This window comes from Leptodactylus fuscus, chromosome 1 (assembly GCF_031893055.1).
Source record: "Leptodactylus fuscus isolate aLepFus1 chromosome 1, aLepFus1.hap2, whole genome shotgun sequence".
In the NCBI taxonomy this organism is placed as follows: domain Eukaryota; kingdom Metazoa; phylum Chordata; class Amphibia; order Anura; family Leptodactylidae; genus Leptodactylus; species Leptodactylus fuscus.
In genome coordinates this window covers 239725140-239743214 of record NC_134265.1, presented here as the reverse complement: position 1 = coordinate 239743214, position 18075 = coordinate 239725140, and the positions used below count along the sequence as shown (strand labels likewise).

Below are 18075 nucleotides of genomic sequence, written 5' to 3'. Positions count from 1 at the left end.
TGGGGTACAGCATTATGTTTTGGAGAGCCTGGATAGCTCAGTCGGTAGAGCATCAGACTTTTAATCTGAGGGTCCAGGGTTCAAGTCCCTGTTCAGGCGGAGAATTTTTTTGAAAAGTATGTATCATTCACATACGTATCCTGTTGATCTTAAGAGTTTGACTCTTTTGTTTGCATTTTCTAGACTTTTGCTTAATGCCAAAACTGTAAATGTACAATCGACTTTTACCAATATTCTGTAAATATTATCACCCCAGATGATCTATGCTGGAAATAGGATAGACACTTTCATATTCTAGAATCACCCATAAATCCCTAATTGAACACTCTCACTTAAAGGAGATCTATTCTTATATACATTAATTCCAATTTGGGGTACAGCATTATGTTTCAGAGAGCCTGGATAGCTCAGTCGGTAGAGCATCAGACTTTTAATCTGAGGGTCCAGGGTTCAAGTCCCTGTTCAGTCGGTAGAGCATCAGACTTTTAATCTGAGGGTCCAGGGTTCAAGTCCCTGTTCAAGCGGAGAGTTGCTTTGAAAAGTATGCATCATTCACATACGTATGATGTTGATCAAAAGAGTTGGAAACTTTTGTTTGGATTTTCTAGATTTTTGCTTAATGCCAAAACTGCAAATGTACATTCGACTTTTACCAGTATTCTGTAAATATTAGCATCCCAGATGATCTATGCTGGAAATAGGATAGACACTTTGCATATTCTAGAATAACCCATAAATCCCTAATTGAACACTCTCACTTAAAGGAGATGTATTCTTATGTACATTAATTCCGATTTGGGGTACAGCATTATATTTCGGAGGGCCTGGATGGCTCAGTCGGTAGAGCATCAGACTTTTAATCTGAGCGTCCAGGGTTCAAGTCCCTGTTCAGGCAGAGAATTGCTTTGCTAAGTATGCATAATTCACATTCGTATCATCATGATCGTAAGAGTTTGACACTTTTGTTTGGATTTTCTAGATTTTTGCTTAATGCCAAAACTGCAAATGTACATTAATTTCGATTTGAGGTACAGTATTATGTTTTGTAGATCCTGGATAGCTCAGTTGGTAAAGCATCGAACTTTTAATCTGAGGGTCCAGGGTTCAAGTCCCTGTTCAGGCGGAGAGTTGCTTTGAAAAGTATGCATCATTCACATACGTATGATGTTGATCAAAAGAGTTTGAAACTTTTGTTTGGATTTTCTAGATTTTTGCTTAATGCCAAAACTGCAAATGTACAATCGAATTTTACCATTATTCTGTAACTTTTAGCACCCTAGATGATCTATGCTGGAAATAGGATTAGACACTTTGCATATTCTAGAATCACCCATAAAACCATAATTGAACACTCTCTCTTAAAGCAGATCTATTCACATGTACATTAATTCCGATTTGAGGTACAGTATTTTTTTTTTTATAGCCTGGATAGCTCAGTCGGTAGAACATCAGACTTTTAATCTGAGGGTCCAGGGTTCAAGTCCCTGTTCAGGCGGAGAATTTTTTTGAAAAGTATGTATCATTCACATACGTATCATGTTGATATTAAGAGATTAACACTTTTGTTTGGATTATCTAGATTTTTGCTTAATGCCAAAACTGCAAATGTACAATCGACTTTTACCATTATTCTGTAAATATTATCACCCCAGATGATCTATGCTGGAAATAGGATAGACACTTTCATATTCTAGAATCACCCATAAATCCCTAATTGAACACTCTCACTTAAAGGAGATCTATTCTTATATACATTAATTCCAATTTGGGGTACAGCATTATGTTTCAGAGAGCCTGGATAGCTCAGTCGGTAGAGCATCAGACTTTTAATCTGAGGGTCCAGGGTTCAAGTCCCTGTTCAGGCAAAGAATTTCTTGGAAAAGTATGCATCATTCACATACGTATCATCATGATCGTAAGAGTTTGACACTTTTGTATGGATTTTCTAGATTTTTGCTTAATGTCAAAACTGCAAATGTACAATCAACTTTTACCATTATTCTGTAACTATTAGCACCCTAGATGATCTGTGCTGGAAATAGGATTAGACACTTTGCATATTCTAGAATCACCCATGAATCCCTAATTGAACACTCTCACTTAAAGGAGATGTATTCTTATGTACATTAATTCCAATTTGGGGTACAGCATTATGTTTTGGAGAGCCTGGATAGCTCAGTCGGTAGATCATCATACTTTTAATCTGAGGGTCCAGGGTTCAAGTCCCTGTTCAGGCGTAGAAGTTGCTTTGAAAAGTATGCATCATTCATATACGTATGATGTTCATCATAAAAGTTTGGAACTTTTGTTTGGATTTTCTAGATTTTTGCTTAATGCCAAAACTGCAAATGTACAATCGAATTTTACCATTATTCTGTAACTATTAGCACCCTAGATTATCTATGCTGGAAATAGAAGTAGACACTTTGCATATTCTAGAATCACCCATAAAACCATAATTGAACACTCTCTCGTAAAGCAGATCTATTCACATGTACATTAATTCCGATTTGAGGTACAGTATTATATTTTTTAGAGCCTGAATAGCTCAGTCGGTAGAGCATCAGACTTTTAATCTGAGGGTCCAGGGTTCAAGTCTCTGTTAAGGCGGAGAATTTTTTTGAAAAGTATGTATCATTCACATACGTATCATGTTGATCGTAAGAGTTTGACACTTTTGTTTGGATTTTTTAGATTTTTGCTTAATGCCAAAACTGCAAATGTACAATCGAATTTTAACATTATTCTGTAACTATTAGCACCCTATATGATCTGTGCTGGAAATAGGTTTAAACACTTTGCATATTCTTGAATCACCCATGAAACCATAATTGAACACTCTCTCTTAAAGCAGATCTATTCACATGTACATTAATTCCGATTTGAGGTACAGTATTATATTTTGTAGAGCCTGGATAGCTCAGTCGGTAGAGCATCGAACTTTTAATCTGAGGGTCCAGGGTTCAAGTCCCTGTTCAGGCGGAGAGTTGCTTTGAAAAGTATGCATCATTCACATACGTATGATGTTGATCAAAAGAGTTTGAAACTTTTGTTTGGATTTTCTAGATTTTTGCTTAATGCCAAAACTGCAAATGTACAATCGAATTTTACCATTATTCTGTAACTTTTAGCACCCTAGATGATCTATGCTGGAAATAGGATTAGACACTTTGCATATTCTAGAATCACCCATAAAACCATAATTGAACACTCTCGCTTAAAGCAGAGCTATTCACATGCACATTAATTCCGATTTGAGGTACAGTGTTATATTCTGTAGAGCCTGGATATCTCAGTCGGTAGAGCATCAGACTTTTAATCTTAGGGTCCATGGTTCAAGTCCCTGTTCAGGCAGAGAATTTTTTTGAAAAGTATGTATCATTCACATACGTATCATGTTGATCTTAAGAGTTTGAGACTTTTGTTTGCATTTTTTAGATTTTTGCTTAATGCCAAAACTGCAAATGTACAATCGACTTTTACCATTATTCTGTAAATATTATCACCCCAGATGATCTATGCTGGAAATAGTATAGACACTTTCATATTCTAGAATCACCCATAAATCCCTAATTGAACACTCTCACTTAAAGGAGATCTATTCTTATATACATTAATTCCAATTTGGGGTACAGCATTATGTTTCAGAGAGCCTGGATAGCTCAGTCGGTAGAGCATCAGACTTTTAATCTGAGGGTCCACGGTTCAAGTCCCTGTTCAGGCGAAGAATTTCTTGGAAAAGTATGCATCATTCACATACGTATCATCATGATCGTAAGAGTTTGACACTTTTGTTTGGATTTTCTAGATTTTTGCTTAATGCCAAAACTGCAAATGTACAATCGACTTTTACCATTATTCTGTAACTATTAGCACCCTAGATGATCTATGCTGGAAATAGGATTAGACACTTTGCATATTCTAGAATCACCCATGAATCCCTAATTGAACACTCTCACTTAAAGGAGATGTATTCTTATGTACATTAATTCCGATTTGGGGTACAGCATTATGTTTGGGAGAGCCTGGATAGCTCAGTCGGTAGAGCATCAGACTTTTAATCTGAGGGTCCAGGGTTCAAGTCCCTGTTCAGGCGGAGAAGTTGCTTTGAAAAGTGTGCATCATTCATATACGTATGATGTTGATTGTAAAAGTTTGAAACTTTTGTTTGGATTTTCTAGATTTTTGCTTAATGCCAAAACTGCAAATGTACAATCGAATTTTAACATTATTCTGTAACTATTAGCACCCTAGATGATCTGTGCTGGAAATAGGATTAAACACTTTGCATATTCTAGAATCACCCATGAAACCATAATTGAACACTCTCTCTTAAAGCAGATCTATTCACATGTACATTAATTCCGATTTGAGGTACAGTATTATATTTTGTAGATCCTGGATAGCTCAGTCGGTAGAGCATCGATCTTTTAATCTGAGGGTCCAGGGTTCAAGTCCCTGTTCAGGCGGAGAGTTGCTTTGAAAAGTATGCATCATTCACATACGTATGATGTTGATCAAAAGAGTTTGAAACTTTTGTTTGGATTTTCTAGATTTTTGCTTAATGCCAAAACTGCAAATGTACAATCGAATTTTACCATTATTCTGTAACTTTTAGCACCCTAGATGATCTATGCTGGAAATAGGATTAGACACTTTGCATATTCTAGAATCACCCATAAAACCATAATTGAACACTCTCGCTTAAAGCAGATCTATTCACATGTACATTAATTCCGATTTGAGGTACAGTATTATATTTTATAGATCTTGGATAGCTCAGTCGGTAAAGCATCGAACTTTTAATCTGAGGGTCCAGGGTTCAAGTCCCTGTTCAGGCGGAGAGTTGCTTTGAAAAGTATGCATCATTCACATACGTATGATGTTGATCAAAAGAGTTTGAAACTTTTGTTTGGATTTTCTAGATTTTTGCTTAATGCCAAAACTGCAAATGTACAATCGAATTTTACCATTATTCTGTAACTTTTAGCACCCTAGATGATCTATGCTGGAAATAGGATTAGACACTTTGCATATTCTAGAATCACCCATAAAACCATAATTGAACACTCTCTCTTAAAGCAGATCTATTCACATGTACATTAATTTCGATTTGAGGTACAGTATTTTTATTTTTTAGAGCCTGGATAGCTCAGTCGGTAGAGCATCAGACTTTTAATCTGAGGGTCCAGGATTCAAGTCCCTGTTCAGGCGGAGAATTTTTTTGAAAAGTATGTATCATTCACATACGTATCATGTTGATCTTAAGAGTTTGACTCTTTTGTTTGCATTTTCTAGACTTTTGCTTAATGCCAAAACTGCAAATGTACAATCGACTTTTACCATTATTCTGTAAATATTATCACCCCAGATGATCTATGCTGGAAATAGGATAGACACTTTCATATTCTAGAATCACCCATAAATCCCTAATTGAACACTCTCACTTAAAGGAGATCTATTCTTATATACATTAATTCCAATTTGGGGTACAGCATTATGTTTCAGAGAGCCTGGATAGCTCAGTCGGTAGAGCATCAGACTTTTAATCTGAGGGTCCAGGGTTCAAGTCCCTGTTCAGGCGAAGAATTTCTTGGAAAAGTATGCATCATTCACATACGTATCATCATGATCGTAAGAGTTTGACACTTTTGTTTGGATTTTCTAGATTTTTGCTTAATGCCAAAACTGCAAATGTACAATCGACTTTTACCATTATTCTGTAACTATTAGCACCCTAGATGATCTATGCTGGAAATAGGATTAGACACTTTGCATATTCTAGAATCACCCATGAATCCCTAATTGACCACTCTCTCTTAAAGGAGATGTATTCTTATGTTCATTAATTCCGATTTGGGGTACAGCATTATGTTTTGGAGAGCCTGGATAGCTCAGTCGGTAGAGCATCAGACTTTTAATCTGAGGGTCCAGGGTTCAAGTTCCTGTTCAGGCGGAGAAGTTGCTTTGAAAAGTATGCATCATTCATATACGTATGATGTTGATCATAAAAGTTTGAAACTTTTGTATGGATTTTCTAGATTTTTGCTTAATGCCAAAACTGCAAATGTACAATCGAATTTTACCATTATTCTGTAACTATTAGCACCCTAGATGATCTATGCTGGAAATAGGATTAGACACTTTGCATATTCTAGAATCACCCATAAAACCATAATTGAAAACTCTCTCTTAAAGCAGATCTATTCACATGTACATTAATTCCGATTTGAGGTACAGTATTTTATTTCGTAGAGCCTGGATAGCTCAGTCGGTATGACATCAGACTTTTAATCTGAGGGTCCAGGGTTCAAGTCCCTGTTCAGGCGGAGAATTTTTTTGAAAAGTATGTATCATTCACATACGTATCATGTTGATCTTAAGAGTTTGACTCTTTTGTTTGCATTTTCTAGATTTTTGCTTAATGCCAAAACTGCAAATGTACAATCGACTTTTACCATTATTCTGTAAATATTATCACCCCAGATGATCTATGCTGGAAATAGGATAGACACTTTCATATTCTAGAATCACCCATAAATCCCTAATTGAACACTCTCACGTAAAGGAGATCTATTCTTATATACATTAATTTCAATTTGGAGTACAGCAGTATGTTTTAGAGAAACTGGATAGCTCAGTTGGTAGAGCATCAGACTTTTAATCTGAGGGTCCAGGGTTTAAGTCCCTGTTCAGGCGAAGAATTTCTTTGGAAAAGTATGCATCATTCACATACGTATCATCATGATCGTAAGAGTTTGACTCTTTTGTTTGCATTTTCTAGATTTTTGCTTAATGCCAAAACTGCAAATGTACAATCGACTTTTACCATTATTCTGTAACTATTAGCACCCTAGATGATCTATGCTGGAAATAGGATTAGACACTTTGCATATTCTAGAATCACCCATGAATCCCTAATTGACCACTCTCACTTAAAGGAGATGTATTCTTATGTACATTAATTCCGATTTGGGGTACAGCATTATGTTTTGGAGAGCCTGGATAGCTCAGTCGGTAGAGCATCAGACTTTTAATCTGAGGGTCCAGGGTTCAAGTCCCTGTTTAGGCGGAGAAGTTGCTTTGAAAAGTATGCATCATTCATATACGTATGATGTTCATCATAAAAGTTTGAAACTTTTGTTTGGATTTTCTAGATTTTTGCTTAATGCCAAAACTGCAAATGTACAATCGAATTTTACCATTATTCTGTAACTATTAGCACCCTAGATGATCTATGCTGGAAATAGGATTAGACACTTTGCATATTCTAGAATCACCCATAAAACCATAATTGAACACTCTCTCGTAAAGCAGATCTATTCACATGTACATTAATTCCGATTTGAGGTACAGTATTATATTTTTTAGAGCCTGGATAGCTCAGTCGGTAGAGCATCAGACTTTTAATCTGAGGGTCCAGGGTTCAAGTCCCTGTTCAGGCAAAGAATGTTTTTGAAAAGTATGTATCATTCACATACGTATCATGTTGATCGTAAGAGTTTGACACTTTTGTTTGGATTTTTTAGATTTTTGCTTAATGCCAAAACTGCAAATGTACAATCGAATTTTAACATTATTCTGCAACTATTAGCACCCTAGATGATCTGTGCTGGAAATAGGATTAAACACTTTGCATATTCTAGAATCACCCATGAAACCATAATTGAACACTCTCTCTTAAAGCAGATCTATTCACATGTACATTAATTCCGATTTGAGGTACAATATTATATTTTGTAGAGCCTGGATAGCTCAGTCGGTAGAGCATCGCACTTTTAATCTGAGGGTCCAGGGTTCAAGTCCCTGTTCAGGCGGAGAGTTGCTTTGAAAAGTATGTATCATTCACATACGTATCATGTTGATATTAAGAGATTGACACTTTTGTTTGGATTTTCTAGATTTTTGCTTAATGCCAAAACTGCAAATGTACAATCGACTTTTACCATTATTCTGTAAATATTAGCATCCCAGATGATCTATGCTGGAAATAGGATAGACACTTTGCATATTCTAGAATAACCCATAAATCCCTAATTGAACACTCTCACTTAAAGGAGATGTATTCTTATGTACATTAATTCCAATTTGGGGTACAGCATTATATATCGGAGGGCCTGGATAGCTCAGTCGGTAGAGCATCAGACTTTTAATCTGAGGGTCCAGGGTTCAAGTCCCTGTTCAGGCAGAGAATTGCTTTGAAAAGTATGCATAATTCACATTCGTATCATCTTGATCGTAAGAGTTTGACACTTTTGTTTGGATTTTCTAGATTTTTGCTTAATGCCAAAACTGCAAATGTACAATCGACTTTTACCATTATTCTGTAACTATTAGCACCCTAGATGATCTATGCTGGAAATAGGATTAGACACTTTGCATATTCTAGAATCACCCATGAAACCATAATTGAACACACTCTCTTAAAGCAGATCTATTCACATGCACATTAATTCCGATTTGAGGTACAGTATTATATTCTGTAGAGCCTGGATAGCTCAGTCGGTAGAGCATCAGACTTTTAATCTGAGGGTCCAGGGTTCAAGTCCCTGTTCAGGCGGAGAATTTTTTTGAAAAGTATGTATCATTCACATACGTATCATGTTGATCTTAAGAGTTTGAGACTTTTGTTTGCATTTTTTAGATTTTTGCTTAATGCCAAAACTGCAAATGTACAATCGACTTTTACCATTATTCTGTAAATATTATCACCCCAGATGATCTATGCTGGAAATAGGGTAGACACTTTCATATTCTAGAATAACCCATAAATCCCTAATTGAACACTCTCACTTAAAGGAGATCTATTCTTATATACATTAATTCCAATTTGAGGTACAGCATTATGTTTCAGAGACCCTGGATAGCTCAGTCGGTAGAGCATCAGACTTTTAGTCTGAGGGTCCAGGTTTCAAGTCCCTGTTCAGGCGAAGAATTTCTTGGAAAAGTATGCATCATTCACATACGTATCATCATGATCGTAAGAGTTTGACACTTTTGTTTGGATTTTTTAGATTTTTGCTTAATGCCAAAACTGCAAATGTACAATCGAATTTTAACATTATTCTGTAACTATTAGCACCCTAGATGATCTGTGCTGGAAATAGGATTAAACACTTTGCATATTCTAGAATCACCCATGAAACCATAATTGAACACTCTCTCTTAAAGCAGATCTATTCACATGTACATTAATTCCGATTTGAGGTACAGTATTATATTTTGTAGATCCTGGATAGCTCAGTCGGTAGAGCATCAATCTTTTAATCTGAGGGTCCAGGGTTCAAGTCCCTGTTCAGGCGGAGAGTTGCTTTGAAAAGTATGCATCATTCACATAGGTATGATGTTGATCAAAAGAGTTTGAAACTTTTGTTTGGATTTTCTAGATTTTTGCTTAATGCCAAAACTGCAAATGTACAATCGAATTTTACCATTATTCTGTAACTTTTAGCACCCTAGATGGTCTATGCTGGAAATAGGATTAGACACTTTGCATATTCTAGAATCACCCATAAAACCATAATTGAACACTCTCGCTTAAAGCAGATCTATTCACATGTACATTAATTCCGATTTGAGGTACAGTATTATATTTTGTAGACCCTGGATAGCTCAGTCGGTAAAGCATCAAACTTTTAATCTGAGTGTCCAGGGTTCAAGTCCCTGTTCAGGCGGAGAGTTGCTTTGAAAAGTATGCATCATTCACATACGTATGATGTTGATCAAAAGAGTTTGAAACTTTTGTTTGGATTTTCTAGATTTTTGCTTAATGCCAAAACTGCAAATGTACAATCGAATTTTACCATTATTCTGTAACTTTTAGCACCCTAGATGATCTATGCTGGAAATAGGATTAGACACTTTGCATATTCTAGAATCACCCATAAAACCATAATTGAACACTCTCGCTTAAAGCAGATCTATTCACATGTACATTAATTCCGATTTGAGGTACAGTATTATATTTTATAGATCCTGGATAGCTCAGTCGGTAAAGCATCGAACTTTTAATCTGAGGGTCCAGGGTTCAAGTCCCTGTTCAGGCGGAGAGTTGCTTTGAAAAGTATGCATCATTCACATACGTATGATGTTGATCAAAAGAGTTTGAAACTTTTGTTTGGATTTTCTAGATTTTTGCTTAATGCCAAAACTGCAAATGTACAATCGAATTTTACCATTATTCTGTAACTTTTAGCACCCTAGATGATCTATGCTGGAAATAGGATTAGACACTTTGCATATTCTAGAATCACCCATAAAACCATAATTGAACACTCTCTCTTAAAGCAGATCTATTCACATGTACATTAATTCCGATTTGAGGTACAGTACTTTTATTTTTTAGAGCCTGGATAGCTCAGTCGGTAGAACATCAGACTTTTAATCTGAGGGTCCAGGCTTCAAGTCCCTGTTCAGGCGGAGAAGTTTTTTTGAAAATTATGTATCATTCACATACGTATCATGTTGATATTAAGAGATTGACACTTTTGTTTGGATTTTCTAGATTTTTGCTTAATGCCAAAACTGCATATGTACAATCGACTTTTACCATTATTCTGTAAATATTATCACCCCAGATGATCTATGCTGGAAATAGGATAGACACTTTCATATTCTAGAATCACCCATAAATCCCTAATTGAACACTCTCACTTAAAGGAGATCTATTCTTATATACATTAATTCCAATTTGGGGTACAGCATTATGTTTCAGAGAGCCTGGATAGCTCAATCGGTAGAGCATCAGACTTTTAATTTGAGGGTCCAGGTTTAAAGTCCCTGTTCAGGCGAAGAATTTCTTGGAAAAGTATGCATCATTCACATACGTATCATCATGATCGTAAGAGTTTGACACTTTTGTTTGGATTTTCTAGATTTTTGCTTAATGCCAAAACTGCAAATGTACAATCGACTTTTACCATTATTCTGTAACTATTAGCACCCTAGATGATCTATGCTGGAAATAGGATTAGACACTTTGCATATTCTAGAATCACCCATGAATCCCTGATTGAACACTCTCACTTAAAGGAGATGTATTCTTATGTACATTAATTCCGATTTGGGGTACAGCATTATGTTTTGGAGAGCCTGGATAGCTCAGTCGGTAGAGCATCAGACTTTTAATCTGAGGGTCCAGGGTTCAAGTCCCTGTTCAGTCGGTAGAGCATCAGACTTTTAATCTGAGGGTCCAGGGTTCAAGTCCCTGTTCAAGCGGAGAGTTGCTTTGAAAAGTATGCATCATTCACATACGTATGATGTTGATCTAAAGAGTTGGAAACTTTTGTTTGGATTTTCTAGATTTTTGCTTAATGCCAAAACTGCAAATGTACATTCGACTTTTACCATTATTCTGTAAATATTAGCATCCCAGATGATCTATGCTGGAAATAGGATAGACACTTTGCATATTCTAGAATAACCCATAAATCCCTAATTGAACACTCTCACTTAAAGGAGATGTATTCTTATGTACATTAATTCCGATTTGGGGTACAGCATTATATTTCGGAGGGCCTGGATGGCTCAGTCGGTAGAGCATCAGACTTTTAATCTGAGCGTCCAGGGTTCAAGTCCCTGTTAAGGCAGAGAATTGCTTTGCTAAGTATGCATAATTCACATTCGTATCATCATGATCGTAAGAGTTTGACACTTTTGTTTGGATTTTCTAGATTTTTGCTTAATGCCAAAACTGCAAATGTACATTAATTCCGATTTGAGGTACAGTATTATGTTTTGTAGACCCTGGATAGCTCAGTTGGTAAAGCATCAAACTTTTAATCTGAGGGTCCAGGGTTCAAGTCCCTGTTCAGGCGGAGAATTTTTTTGAAAAGTATGTATCATTCACATACGTATCATGTTGATATTAAGAGATTGACACTTTTGTTTGGATTTTCTAGATTTTTGCTTAATGCCAAAACTGCAAATGTACAATCGACTTTTACCATTATTCTGTAAATATTATCACCCCAGATGATCTATGCTGGAAATAGGATAGACACTTTCATATTCTAGAATCACCCATAAATCCCTAATTGAACACTCTCACTTAAAGGAGATCTATTCTTATATACATTAATTCCAATTTGGGGTACAGCATTATGTTTCAGAGAGCCTGGATAGCTCAGTCGGTAGAGCATCAGACTTTTAATCTGTGGGTCCAGGGTTCAAGTCCCTGTTCAGGCGAAGAATTTCTTGGAAAAGTATGCATCATTCACATACGTATCATCATGATCGTAAGAGTTTGACACTTTTGTTTGGATTTTCTAGATTTTTGCTTAATGCCAAAACTGCAAATGTACAATCAACTTTTACCATTATTCTGTAACTATTAGCACCCTAGATGATCTGTGCTGGAAATAGGATTAGACACTTTGCATATTCTAGAATCACCCATGAATCCCTAATTGAACACTCTCACTTAAAGGAGATGTATTCTTATGTACATTAATTCCAATTTGGGGTACAGCATTATGTTTTGGAGAGCCTGGATAGCTCAGTCGGTAGAGCATTAGACTTTTAATCTGAGGGTCCAGGGTTCAAGTCCCTGTTCAGGCGTAGAAGTTGCTTTGAAAAGTATGCATCATTCATATACGTATGATGTTCATCATAAAAGTTTGGAACTTTTGTTTGGATTTTCTAGATTTTTGCTTAATGCCAAAACTGCAAATGTACAATCGAATTTTACCATTATTCTGTAACTATTAGCACCCTAGATTATCTATGCTGGAAATAGAAGTAGACACTTTGCATATTCTAGAATCACCCATAAAACCATAATTGAACACTCTCTCGTAAAGCAGATCTATTCACATGTACATTAATTCCGATTTGAGGTACAGTATTATATTTTTTAGAGCCTGGATAGCTCAGTCGGTAGAGCATCAGACTTTTAATCTGAGGGTCCAGGGTTCAAGTCTCTGTTCAGGCGGAGAATTTTTTTGAAAAGTATGTATCATTCACATACGTATCATGTTGATCGTAAGAGTTTGACACTTTTGTTTGGATTTTTTAGATTTTTGCTTAATGCCAAAACTGCAAATGTACAATCGAATTTTAACATTATTCTGTAACTATTAGCACCCTATATGATCTGTGCTGGAAATAGGTTTAAACACTTTGCATATTCTAGAATCACCCATGAAACCATAATTGAACACTCTCTCTTAAAGCAGATCTATTCACATGTACATTAATTCCGATTTGAGGTACAGTATTATATTTTGTAGAGCCTGGATAGCTCAGTCGGTAGAGCATCAGACTTTTAATCTGAGGGTCCAGGGTTCAAGTCCCTGTTCAGGCGGAGAGTTGCTTTGAAAAGTATGCATCATTCACATACGTATGATGTTGATCAAAAGAGTTTGAAACTTTTGTTTGGATTTTCTAGATTTTTGCTTAATGCCAAAACTGCAAATGTACAATCGAATTTTACCATTATTCTGTAACTATTAGCACCCTAGATGATCTATGCTGGAAATAGGATTAGACACTTTGCATATTCTAGAATCACCCATAAAACCATAATTGAACACTCTCTCGTAAAGCAGATCTATTCACATGTACATTAATTCCGATTTGAGGTACAGTATTATATTTTTTAGAGCCTGGATAGCTCAGTCGGTAGAGCATCAGACTTTTAATCTGAGGGTCCAGGGTTCAAGTCCCTGTTCAGGCAAAAAATGTTTTTGAAAAGTATGTATCATTCACATACGTATCATGTTGATCGTAAGAGTTTGACACTTTTGTTTGGATTTTTTAGATTTTTGCTTAATGCCAAAACTGCAAATGTACAATCGAATTTTAACATTATTCTGCAACTATTAGCACCCTAGATGATCTGTGCTGGAAATAGGATTAAACACTTTGCATATTCTAGAATCACCCATGAAACCATAATTGAACACTCTCTCTTAAAGCAGATCTATTCACATGTACATTAATTCCGATTTGAGGTACAGTATTATATTTTGTAGAGCCTGGATAGCTCAGTCGGTAGAGCATCGCACTTTTAATCTGAGGGTCCAGGGTTCAAGTCCCTGTTCAGGCGGAGAGTTGCTTTGAAAAGTATGTATCATTCACATACGTATCATGTTGATATTAAGAGATTGACACTTTTGTTTGGATTTTCTAGATTTTTGCTTAATGCCAAAACTGCAAATGTACAATCGACTTTTACCATTATTCTGTAAATATTAGCATCCCAGATGATCTATGCTGGAAATAGGATAGACACTTTGCATATTCTAGAATAACCCATAAATCCCTAATTGAACACTCTCACTTAAAGGAGATGTATTCTTATGTACATTAATTCCAATTTGGGGTACAGCATTATATATCGGAGGGCCTGGATAGCTCAGTCGGTAGAGCATCAGACTTTTAATCTGAGGGTCCAGGGTTCAAGTCCCTGTTCAGGCAGAGAATTGCTTTGAAAAGTATGCATAATTCACATTCGTATCATCTTGATCGTAAGAGTTTGACACTTTTGTTTGGATTTTCTAGATTTTTGCTTAATGCCAAAACTGCAAATGTACAATCGACTTTTACCATTATTCTGTAACTATTAGCACCCTAGATGATCTATGCTGGAAATAGGATTAGACACTTTGCATATTCTAGAATCACCCATGAAACCATAATTGAACACACTCTCTTAAAGCAGATCTATTCACATGCACATTAATTCCGATTTGAGGTACAGTATTATATTCTGTAGAGCCTGGATAGCTCAGTCGGTAGAGCATCAGACTTTTAATCTGAGGGTCCAGGGTTCAAGTCCCTGTTCAGGCGGAGAATTTTTTTGAAAAGTATGTATCATTCACATACGTATCATGTTGATCTTAAGAGTTTGAGACTTTTGTTTGCATTTTTTAGATTTTTGCTTAATGCCAAAACTGCAAATGTACAATCGACTTTTACCATTATTCTGTAAATATTATCACCCCAGATGATCTATGCTGGAAATAGGGTAGACACTTTCATATTCTAGAATAACCCATAAATCCCTAATTGAACACTCTCACTTAAAGGAGATCTATTCTTATATACATTAATTCCAATTTGAGGTACAGCATTATGTTTCAGAGAGCCTGGATAGCTCAGTCGGTAGAGCATCAGACTTTTAGTCTGAGGGTCCAGGTTTCAAGTCCCTGTTCAGGCGAAGAATTTCTTGGAAAAGTATGCATCATTCACATACGTATCATCATAATCGTAAGAGTTTGACACTTTTGTTTGGATTTTTTAGATTTTTGCTTAATGCCAAAACTGCAAATGTACAATCGAATTTTAACATTATTCTGTAACTATTAGCACCCTAGATGATCTGTGCTGGAAATAGGATTAAACACTTTGCATATTCTAGAATCACCCATGAAACCATAATTGAACACTCTCTCTTAAAGCAGATCTATTCACATGTACATTAATTCCGATTTGAGGTACAGTATTATATTTTGTAGATCCTGGATAGCTCAGTCGGTAGAGCATCGATCTTTTAATCTGAGGGTCCAGGGTTCAAGTCCCTGTTCAGGCGGAGAGTTGCTTTGAAAAGTATGCATCATTCACATAGGTATGATGTTGATCAAAAGAGTTTGAAACTTTTGTTTGGATTTTCTAGATTTTTGCTTAATGCCAAAACTGCAAATGTACAATCGAATTTTACCATTATTCTGTAACTTTTAGCACCCTAGATGGTCTATGCTGGAAATAGGATTAGACACTTTGCATATTCTAGAATCACCCATAAAACCATAATTGAACACTCTCGCTTAAAGCAGATCTATTCACATGTACATTAATTCCGATTTGAGGTACAGTATTATATTTTGTAGACCCTGGATAGCTCAGTCGGTAAAGCATCGAACTTTTAATCTGAGTGTCCAGGGTTCAAGTCCCTGTTCAGGCGGAGAGTTGCTTTGAAAAGTATGCATCATTCACATACGTATGATGTTGATCAAAAGAGTTTGAAACTTTTGTTTGGATTTTCTAGATTTTTGCTTAATGCCAAAACTGCAAATGTACAATCGAATTTTACCATTATTCTGTAACTTTTAGCACCCTAGATGATCTATGCTGGAAATAGGATTAGACACTTTGCATATTCTAGAATCACCCATAAAACCATAATTGAACACTCTCGCTTAAAGCAGATCTATTCACATGTACATTAATTCCGATTTGAGGTACAGTATTATATTTTATAGATCCTGGATAGCTCAGTCGGTAAAGCATCGAACTTTTAATCTGAGGGTCCAGGGTTCAAGTCCCTGTTCAGGCGGAGAGTTGCTTTGAAAAGTATGCATCATTCACATACGTATGATGTTGATCAAAAGAGTTTGAAACTTTTGTTTGGATTTTCTAGATTTTTGCTTAATGCCAAAACTGCAAATGTACAATCGAATTTTACCATTATTCTGTAACTTTTAGCACCCTAGATGATCTATGCTGGAAATAGGATTAGACACTTTGCATATTCTAGAATCACCCATAAAACCATAATTGAACACTCTCTCTTAAAGCAGATCTATTCACATGTACATTAATTCCGATTTGAGGTACAGTATTTTTATTTTTTAGAGCCTGGATAGCTCAGTCGGTAGAACATCAGACTTTTAATCTGAGGGTCCAGGCTTCAAGTCCCTGTTCAGGCGGAGAATTTTTTTGAAAATTATGTATCATTCACATACGTATCATGTTGATATTAAGAGATTGACACTTTTGTTTGGATTTTCTAGATTTTTGCTTAATGCCAAAACTGCATATGTACAATCGACTTTTACCATTATTCTGTAAATATTATCACCCCAGATGATCTATGCTGGAAATAGGATAGACACTTTCATATTCTAGAATCACCCATAAATCCCTAATTGAACACTCTCACTTAAAGGAGATCTATTCTTATATACATTAATTCCAATTTGGGGTACAGCATTATGTTTCAGAGAGCCTGGATAACTCAGTCGGTAGAGCATCAGACTTTTAATTTGAGGGTCCAGGTTTAAAGTCCCTGTTCAGGCGAAGAATTTCTTGGAAAAGTATGCATCATTCACATACGTATCATCATGATCGTAAGAGTTTGACACTTTTGTTTGGATTTTCTAGATTTTTGCTTAATGCCAAAACTGCAAATGTACAATCGACTTTTACCATTATTCTGTAACTATTAGCACCCTAGATGATCTATGCTGGAAATAGGATTAGACACTTTGCATATTCTAGAATCACCCATGAATCCCTGATTGAACACTCTCACTTAAAGGAGATGTATTCTTATGTACATTAATTCCGATTTGGGGTACAGCATTATGTTTTGGAGAGCCTGGATAGCTCAGTCGGTAGAGCATCAGACTTTTAATCTGAGGGTCCAGGGTTCAAGTCCCTGTTCAGGCGGAGAATTTTTTTGAAAAGTATGTATCATTCACATACGTATCCTGTTGATCTTAAGAGTTTGACTCTTTTGTTTGCATTTTCTAGACTTTTGCTTAATGCCAAAACTGCAAATGTACAATCGACTTTTACCAATATTCTGTAAATATTATCACCCCAGATGATCTATGCTGGAAATAGGATAGACACTTTCATATTCTAGAATCACCCATAAATCCCTAATTGAACACTCTCACTTAAAGGAGATCTATTCTTATATACATTAATTCCAATTTGGGGTACAGCATTATGTTTCAGAGAGCCTGGATAGCTCAGTCGGTAGAGCATCAGACTTTTAATCTGAGGGTCCAGGGTTCAAGTCCCTGTTCAGTCGGAAGAGCATCAGACTTTTAATCTGAGGGTCCAGGGTTCAAGTCCCTGTTCAAGCGGAGAGTTGCTTTGAAAAGTATGCATCATTCACATACGTATGATGTTGATCAAAAGAGTTGGAAACTTTTGTTTGGATTTTCTAGATTTTTGCTTAATGCCAAAACTGCAAATGTACATTCGACTTTTACCATTATTCTGTAAATATTAGCATCCCAGATGATCTATGCTGGAAATAGGATAGACACTTTGCATATTCTAGAATAACCCATAAATCCCTAATTGAACACTCTCACTTAAAGGAGATGTATTCTTATGTAC

General features: G+C 36.0%; 12 non-coding genes across 12 annotated transcripts; all 12 read left to right on the top strand.

The window, feature by feature from the left end:
- Window positions 1-26: 26 nt before the first annotated feature.
- Window positions 27-99, top strand: TRNAK-UUU (transfer RNA lysine (anticodon UUU)). The gene has a single exon. It is a non-coding gene; the product is annotated as a tRNA-Lys (tRNA).
- A 1693-nt stretch (window positions 100-1792) lies between these two features.
- TRNAK-UUU (transfer RNA lysine (anticodon UUU)) lies at window positions 1793-1865 on the top strand. The gene has a single exon. It is a non-coding gene; the product is annotated as a tRNA-Lys (tRNA).
- Window positions 1866-4023: 2158 nt separating this feature from the next.
- On the top strand, window positions 4024-4096 carry TRNAK-UUU (transfer RNA lysine (anticodon UUU)). Its single transcript has one exon. It is a non-coding gene; the product is annotated as a tRNA-Lys (tRNA).
- Window positions 4097-5511: 1415 nt separating this feature from the next.
- TRNAK-UUU (transfer RNA lysine (anticodon UUU)) lies at window positions 5512-5584 on the top strand. The gene has a single exon. It is a non-coding gene; the product is annotated as a tRNA-Lys (tRNA).
- A 1788-nt stretch (window positions 5585-7372) lies between these two features.
- TRNAK-UUU (transfer RNA lysine (anticodon UUU)) lies at window positions 7373-7445 on the top strand. The gene has a single exon. It is a non-coding gene; the product is annotated as a tRNA-Lys (tRNA).
- A 670-nt stretch (window positions 7446-8115) lies between these two features.
- Window positions 8116-8188, top strand: TRNAK-UUU (transfer RNA lysine (anticodon UUU)). Its single transcript has one exon. It is a non-coding gene; the product is annotated as a tRNA-Lys (tRNA).
- A 299-nt stretch (window positions 8189-8487) lies between these two features.
- Window positions 8488-8560, top strand: TRNAK-UUU (transfer RNA lysine (anticodon UUU)). The gene has a single exon. It is a non-coding gene; the product is annotated as a tRNA-Lys (tRNA).
- Window positions 8561-13230: 4670 nt separating this feature from the next.
- TRNAK-UUU (transfer RNA lysine (anticodon UUU)) lies at window positions 13231-13303 on the top strand. The gene has a single exon. It is a non-coding gene; the product is annotated as a tRNA-Lys (tRNA).
- A 299-nt stretch (window positions 13304-13602) lies between these two features.
- Window positions 13603-13675, top strand: TRNAK-UUU (transfer RNA lysine (anticodon UUU)). The gene has a single exon. It is a non-coding gene; the product is annotated as a tRNA-Lys (tRNA).
- Window positions 13676-14345: 670 nt separating this feature from the next.
- Window positions 14346-14418, top strand: TRNAK-UUU (transfer RNA lysine (anticodon UUU)). Its single transcript has one exon. It is a non-coding gene; the product is annotated as a tRNA-Lys (tRNA).
- Window positions 14419-14717: 299 nt separating this feature from the next.
- TRNAK-UUU (transfer RNA lysine (anticodon UUU)) lies at window positions 14718-14790 on the top strand. The gene has a single exon. It is a non-coding gene; the product is annotated as a tRNA-Lys (tRNA).
- Window positions 14791-17318: 2528 nt separating this feature from the next.
- Window positions 17319-17391, top strand: TRNAK-UUU (transfer RNA lysine (anticodon UUU)). Its single transcript has one exon. It is a non-coding gene; the product is annotated as a tRNA-Lys (tRNA).
- Window positions 17392-18075: the final 684 nt, after the last annotated feature.